At 45.6% G+C, this 7,487-nt stretch overlaps 1 long non-coding RNA gene across 1 annotated transcript; it reads right to left on the reverse strand.

Moving 5' to 3' along the window:
- Positions 1 to 222: 222 nt before the first annotated feature.
- On the reverse strand, positions 223 to 5,364 carry LOC139036579 (uncharacterized). Its single transcript, XR_011489396.1, has 3 exons — positions 2,177 to 5,364; positions 1,567 to 1,938; positions 223 to 758 (listed from the first exon to the last, which is right to left on the reverse strand). It is a non-coding gene; the product is annotated as an uncharacterized lncRNA (long non-coding RNA).
- Positions 5,365 to 7,487: the final 2,123 nt, after the last annotated feature.

The raw sequence follows: 7,487 nt of genomic DNA on the forward strand, positions 1-7,487 counted from the left end.
TGAAGCAACCTGGTGAGCACTTTCCTAAGGGTGCTTCACTCCCTTGAACCATAAATCTCCAATCCTCCTCCCAAATTCCAGCCAGAAGCAGTTTGTAAACCTATTTTGTTACAGAGAAGCCTAACAGTGTGACTAATCAAAGACTTTCAAGGATAAAAGTACATTTCATTAGGACAAAATTATATGGCAGATGGAAAAAATAAAAATAAAGGACATACTGTCTCCAGATATTACATAAGAATTTTTATGTATTTTTTTGGTAACAGATGAAAATGAGTATCAAGTTGTCTACATGTTTAGATTCCATCAGACACATTTCAAAGTGATGTGTACTTTTCTTTTAAAACATTAACATTTGCAATCTGCTGGAAATTACACCCTTGGCAACCATGGATACTTACATGGAAAAACTGTGGAAGTTATCTTTAAAACAGGTGAGGGAGTGCAGAGCTTTTCAAAATTCTTTGGAAAGAAAGGTGAGCTGTGAGCAAAAATGTTTGAAGACCTCCACTTTAGAGTGTGGTTATTTTTCTTTTTTCGGCTGCACCGCATGTGGGATCTTAATTCCTTGACCAGGAATTATGTTCCTCTGCATTGGAAGCCAGGAGTTTTAACCGCCGGACCACCAGGGAAGTCCCAAGTGTTTTGCAAAGATGCTCTTGACAAGTGACTCATTCCTATGAATTTTGTTTCACAGATTTCTTTTCATTGAAGTTTTTTATATTGTGTTTGTTCAAATCTGTTTTTCACTGGATACCCTGAAGAACAATAATTGTGTTATAGAGTTAATGTTAGTTTGGTTCATCCTCCATCCTGAAGGGGCTGCTCCATCTACTGCTATTAGATACTGGCCTTAAGCAAGTAGACCTCAGGTTGCCACTTGCTACATGGGAGAACACACCTTGCTGGGACCACAGAAACACGTTTGATTTAAGGCCTCATCTGTTCCCGTTCTCTGCTGCCTTCTCCTCCTTCTGCTTTTTAACATTTAAAAACAAAGTTGGCAAAACTCAAGATTGGCAAGAAGGATGAGTGGGAAGGGAACATAATTAGTGAGTAATCCTTAGTCTTTTCCGTGAAGTTATTTTTGTTGTCCTTCCAACCTCCAAATCACAGTTGGGAGGGAAGAGTGGAGAAGAAATGGGTAAGCTGATTATAATCTTTTCCTGATTGGAAAAAGAATTAAGTGTCCCAGGAGAAAGTGATGGACTCCTATGAATGCTTCCCAGGGAAGCATTTTCCTTCAATATCTTCACACTCCTTTCTGTTGGTGAACAAGCAAAGCAGCATTTAGTGGCTGGAAGTGGGCAAGTTCACCTCCTTCTTTGTTCTGGGAATGAACCGCAGGGTGACATCGAACAGTGAAAACTGGAAATGTAGCCAGCGAGGCACTGAACTGACATCTACGTATCTGTATTTATTTAACTCATGTTTTAAATTACATCCCACTTGGAAATTTGTTGGCAAAGACAGAGAAACTGCGTTTGTTAGTGATTGATACTGATAAGTCTATACACACAGATTTACATACATATCCACACACATATGCTTTATGGGAATGTTTACCTTTTGGCTCCTTGTGTTAGATGTTCTGATGATCAGCACTGCAGTCCCAAGAACAGCCCAGATGGTTGGTTCATGTTAATACAAGCAAGTCTTCAAGCACCAGTGTTTATCAACCAACAACTTAGGCATTGTGACTAAGACGAAATGATCAGGTCTCCAGGGCTGCCCTTGTTGACCCTAGGCTCAATGTGAGGGCCAGAAAGCTGTCACATCTACACACACAGAGGGGGTGGCTGCAACTGCTGGGCCTGGATGTCTGTCTGGGAGCTCACTGCCCCAGTCTTCCTGGCCGCCCATGTTCAAACTGGGAGCTGGTATTTCTCGTTCTGATGACCTACATGCGTGTCCTCTGATAGGTGGGCCAAAGGGAACCTGAAAGAACCACAGAGTTTTGTTGAGCCACGTGCCAGGCTAAACTCACAGCCATCATGGTGCAAATGACCAGGCTGGATGCCCGTCCACTGCTGACCCAGAGCTTTGCAGTGATTAGACCCTCAGCTTGGGGGAAAGGCACCTCCAGTCACTGGGTATCATCGCCCCTACTCTGGGTTGGCAAGTTGTGAATGGGGATTCCACATGGAGGCTGGAACTTGCTACCCCAAAGCCTCACCTCTGAAGAGCCCAGAGGGGTACACATCCAAGCAGGCTTCAATCTGCTTGCTGTTTTCGGCCAAGTGGGAGGAGGAACGTGGGAGAGCCCAGGACGCTCCCAGAGGCGAGGAGGGCCCTGACTTGGTGTGGCTTCTTTCTGAGTGCACTCTGCTGGCTCGGGCACAGATGCTCACAGCTGCGTGAGGGGCGCTGCCGGGGGCATAATGGCCACTGTGTGTGCCGGAGTACAAACCGTCCCGCACAGGCCTGGGCCGGAGGAACAATGGGGCAACAAACAGCCTTCAGAACAATGCACTCATCTCCTGTCCTCACACTGGGCTGAATGAGGCTCAGTAGGCTGGTTCCACCTCACCAAGAGCTCTCCACAGACGCCATCATTTGAGCAGCCCGCGGTTCATCAGGCATGAAAGACACACAGACAAAGAAGAGCAATGACAAGCGTTTGGGATGTTTCTTTTCTCCACCCTGCAAAGCACGATTTAACTTTTTTTTTTTAAGGCCTAGATAAAACAGTGTGATAAAAACATTGGAGAGATGTTAGAAGCTATTTCAGTGTTAAGTCTTTCTGACATGAAATGCTTGTGATTCACTATCTCTGATAAAAATATGGGTGTGAAGCTCTCTGGGTTTTCTGCTTGTCAGCAAGCCAACTGGCTCTGCCATGACCTCACCTCTCTCTGTCCTGCCCAAGCACCCATCCTCCTGCAGAAGAAAGTCCTACTGGGAGTTGGTTTCAGATTGTTGTTTACTCACTAAGTCATGCCTTTTCATACTGTTCATGGGGTTCTCAAGGCAAGAATACTGAAGTGGTTTGCCAATCCCTTCTCCAGTGGACCACATTTTGTTAGACCTCTCCACCAAGACCCCTCGGTCTTGGGTGGCCCCACATGGCATGGCTTAGTTTCCCTGAGTTAGACAAGGCTGTGGCCTGTGTGATCAGATTGGCCTGTTGTCTGTGATTGTGGTTTCAGTCTGTCTGCCCTCTGATGCCCTCTCTCAGGGCCCACCGTCTTACTTGGGTTTCTCTTACCTTGGATGTGGGGTATCTCTTCATGGCTGCTCCAGCAAAGCGCAGCCCAACTATGCCAAATTTGCTGGCATATTGAGTGCAGCACTTTCACAGCATCATCTTTCAGGATTTGAAATAACTCAACTGAAATTCCATCACCTCCATTAGCTTTGTTTGTAGTGATGCTTCCTAAGGCCCACTTGACTTCACATTCCAGGATGTCTGGCTCTAGGTGAGTGATCACACCATTGTGATTATCTGGGTCATGAAGATCTTTTTTGTACAGTTCTTCTGTGTATTCTTGCCACCTCTCTTCTTAACATCTTCTGCTTCTGTTAGGTTCATACCATTTCTGTCCTTTATTGAGCCCATCTTTGCATGAAATGTTCCCTTGATATCTCTAATTTTCTTGAAGAGATCTCTAGTCTTTCCCATTCTGTTGTTTTCCTCTATTTCTTTGATCGCTGAGGCTTTCTTATCTCTCCTTGCTATTCTTTGGAATTCTGCATTCAAATGGGAATATCTTTCCTTTTCTCCTTTGCTTTTCACTTCTCTTCTTTTCACAGCTATTTGTAAGGTCTCCTCAGACAGTCATTTTGTTTTTTTGCATTTCTTTTTCTTGGGGATCGTCTTGGTTCCTGTCTCCTGTACAATGTCACGAATCTCTGTCCATAGTTCATCAGGCACTCTGTCTATCAGATCTAGTCCCTTAAATCTATTTCTCACTTCCACTGTATTGTCATAAGGGATTTGATTTAGGTCATAACTGAAAGGTCTAGTGCTTTTCTCCACTTTCTTCAATTTAAGTCTGAATTTGGCAATAAGGAGTTCATGATCTGAGCTACAGTCAGCTCCCGGTCTTGGTTTTGCTGACTTGTACAGAGCTTCTCCATCTTTGGCTGCAAAGAATATAATCAATCTGATTTTGGTATTGACCATCTGGTGATGTCCATGTGTAGAGTCTTCTCTTGTGTTATTGGAAGAGGGTGTTTGCTATGACCAGTGTGTTCTCTTGGCAGAAATCTATTAGCCTTTGCCCTGCTTCATTCTGTACTCCAAGGCCAAATTTGCCTGTTACTCCGGGTGTTTCTTGACTTCTTACTTTTGCATTCCAGTCCCCTATAATGAAAAGGACATCTTTTTTGGATATTAGTTCTAGGACAACAGACTGGTTCCAAATAGGAAAAGGAGTACATCAAGGCTGTATATTGTCACCCTGGTTATTTAACTTATATGTAGACTACATCATGAGAAACACTGGGCTGGAGGAAGCACAACTGGAATCAAGATTGCCGGGAGAAATATCAATAACCTCAGATATGCAGATGACATCATCTTTATGGCAGAAGGTGAAGAACTACTAAAGAGTCTCTTGATGAAAGTGAAAAAGGAGAGTGAAAAAAGTTGACTTAAAGCTCAACATTCAGAAAACTAAGATCATGGCATCCAGTCTCATCACTTCATGGCAAATAGATGGGGAAACAGTGCAAACAGTGACTGACTTTATTTTTCTGGGCTCCAAAATCACTGCAGATGGTGATTGCAGCCATGAAATTAAAAGACGCTTACTCCTTAGAAGGAAAGTTATGACCAACCTAGACAGCATATTAAAAAGCAGAGACATTACTTTGCCAGCAAAGGTCCGTCTAGTCAAGGCTATGGTTTTTCCAGTGGTCATGTATGGATGTGAGAGTTGGATGGTGAAGAAAGCTGAGCACCAAAGAATTGATGCTTTTGAACTGTGGTGTTGGAGAAGACTCTTCAGAGTCCCTTGGACTGCAAGGAGATCCAACCAGTCCATCCTAAAGGAGATCAGTCCTGGGTGGGTGTTCACTGGAAGGACTGATGCTGAAGCTGAAACTCCAATACTCTGGCCACCTTATGCGAAGAGTTGACTCATTTGAAAAGACCCTGATGCTGGGAAAGACTGATGGCAGGAGGAGAAGGGGACGACAGAGGAAAAGATGGTTGGATGGCATCACCAACTCAATGGACATGGGTTTGCACGGACTCCAGCAATTGGTGATGGACAGAGAGGCCTGGCGTGCTGTGGTTCATGGGGTCGCAAGGAGTTGGACACAACTGAGCGACTGAACTGAACACTAAGTCATGTTTGACTCTTTGTGACTTCATGGACTGTAGCCCTCCAGGCTCCTCTGTCCATGGGATTTCCCAGGCAACAATACTGGAGTCAGTTGCCATTTCCTTCTCCAGGGGCTCTTCCCGACCCAGGGGTAGAACCCAAATCTTCAGCACTGGATTGTTTACCTCTGAGCCACCAGAGAAGCCTTAACTTGAATAGCTCCCAAATAATGACAATGATAATAGTAACAGCCAACAGCTACTTAAGCACTTAAGTAGCAGGCCTAGTTCTAATTCCCTGAACCCTCACCAGAACCCTATGCGGTGAGTAACATTCTTGGTCTGATTTTACAGATAAGGAAACTGAGGCAGGAGAAGGTGAACAACTTTCCTTTTGGCCATGCCGCATGGCTTATCGAATGTTAGCTCCCTGACCAGGGATCAAACCAGCACCCCCTGCAAGGGAAACGGGAAGTCCTAACCGCTGGACAACCAGGGAAGTCCGAGGTTGAGCAACTTGCCCAAGTTCATAATTTGCCTTATCAGATACATACCCAGCGTCTCCTGTGAAGCCACCTGTGCAGGCAATCTCCTCCTCCCCATGTCTGTGATGGAATGGCATCCATAGCTCTTGCACGAGACAGACACGTCTCAGGGGGGCATTGAGAGGGCTTACAGGGCAGGCAGTGTTTTGAGGAGATACAAGAGAGGAAGGGGGAAGAAGCCTTGTTAATCTGAGTAGGGAAGGCATTTGGAGTGGCAACCCCAAAAGGCTGCTTATTTTCATGTCTGCCCATTATTCAAACACAAGGAGACCCTCCATAGATCTGTTCAGAAGGCCATGCCCCACATGTAGAGTGCTCCTGAGTGTTGGGGCTGGCCAGGCCAACCGTGAGCATCCAATATGCCTCCAGACTGCTGATGATGGTGGGAGGGTTTCAGAGGGGTCAGATAGTAGCAGCAGGAAAGGAGAGGGCAGACTGGGGGACGTCGCTTAAGACAGAAATATGCCCGTGGGACCCTGGACCCGAAAGAGCCTTTAGACATGGTCCAGCCACTGCCTCATTTTGTAAGTGAAGGGCCAGGGGGCTCAAGGGTGAAACCCCAGCAAAACTAAGGTCCGCTTCTCCACCTGCAGAAAAGAACAGACCAGGAGCTTCCCTGGTGGTCCAGTGGTTAAGACTTAGCCTTCCAATGCAGGGGCTCTAGGTTTGATATCTGGTCAGGGAGCGAGGATCCCACATGATTTGTGGCCTAAAAACCAAAACATTAAAAAAAAAAGGAGCAGTATTGTAACAAATTCAATAAAGACTTTAAAAATAGTCCACCTTAAAAAATCTTAAAGAGAACAAAACAAGTTAGAACTATCTGTCAAATACTCACTGAAGCCCAAATGCTGTGCTAATTGATGTCTTGGTAAAAATATAACAGGAAGGAGACTGAAGACACGATTCCTCCCCTCTCGAGGCTTACAATTTCCCTGGGGACACACACAATCTATAAAATTGACCACTGGTCAAAAAGAGACCACTCGACTCTTCCCTCATGAATCCAATCACAGTAAGAACAGGAGACTTGAGTTCAAGGGAGGATCACGTTAGAACCATGGAACCTAGGAAGGGGGTCTATTAATAGAAGTGCACCTGGCTTCCTACTGAGGTAGACAAGATGGCTGTGAATTTGTAGAGAGAAAGTAAAAAACATGCAATGTGGAAATAAATACCTCTTGTGCCGAAGGACAAAGGAGCCATCAGTGAGAGCCACCCACACAGGCAGCAAACAGGCTTGTCCAGTGGGCACGGAGAGTGGTGAGAAATGATGTCATGAAGTGAAACTGGCATTAAAAGCGTTTGTTACACCATGAGGCAGCCGGCCCTCAGGAATCTGCCCTGGTTTCATGGCGCTGAGGAACAAACCAGTCGTAGACAACACCACAAGAGGGGTCCATGCACCGTTTCCCAGCACATCACCACCGTACCAACCAGGACGTGACCTAATGGTGTCAGGAATGGTGATGGTGCTTCTCACGGTCATCCAGGCGTGATGCTGGGCTCACACGATACACTGAGTAAGACAGACGCAGCCCCGATGGGGTGCGTGCTTTTCACAGGTGTGTTGAGTCACGAGCGTTCAGCAGAAAGTCAGCACTTTTTATGTCACTCAGAAGTAAGGAGGTCTAGCAACACTCAGATGCAGTGAACAATCAATGTATCTCGTG

Source organism: Odocoileus virginianus, chromosome 9, assembly GCF_023699985.2.
Source record: "Odocoileus virginianus isolate 20LAN1187 ecotype Illinois chromosome 9, Ovbor_1.2, whole genome shotgun sequence".
In the NCBI taxonomy this organism is placed as follows: Eukaryota; Metazoa; Chordata; class Mammalia; order Artiodactyla; family Cervidae; genus Odocoileus; species Odocoileus virginianus.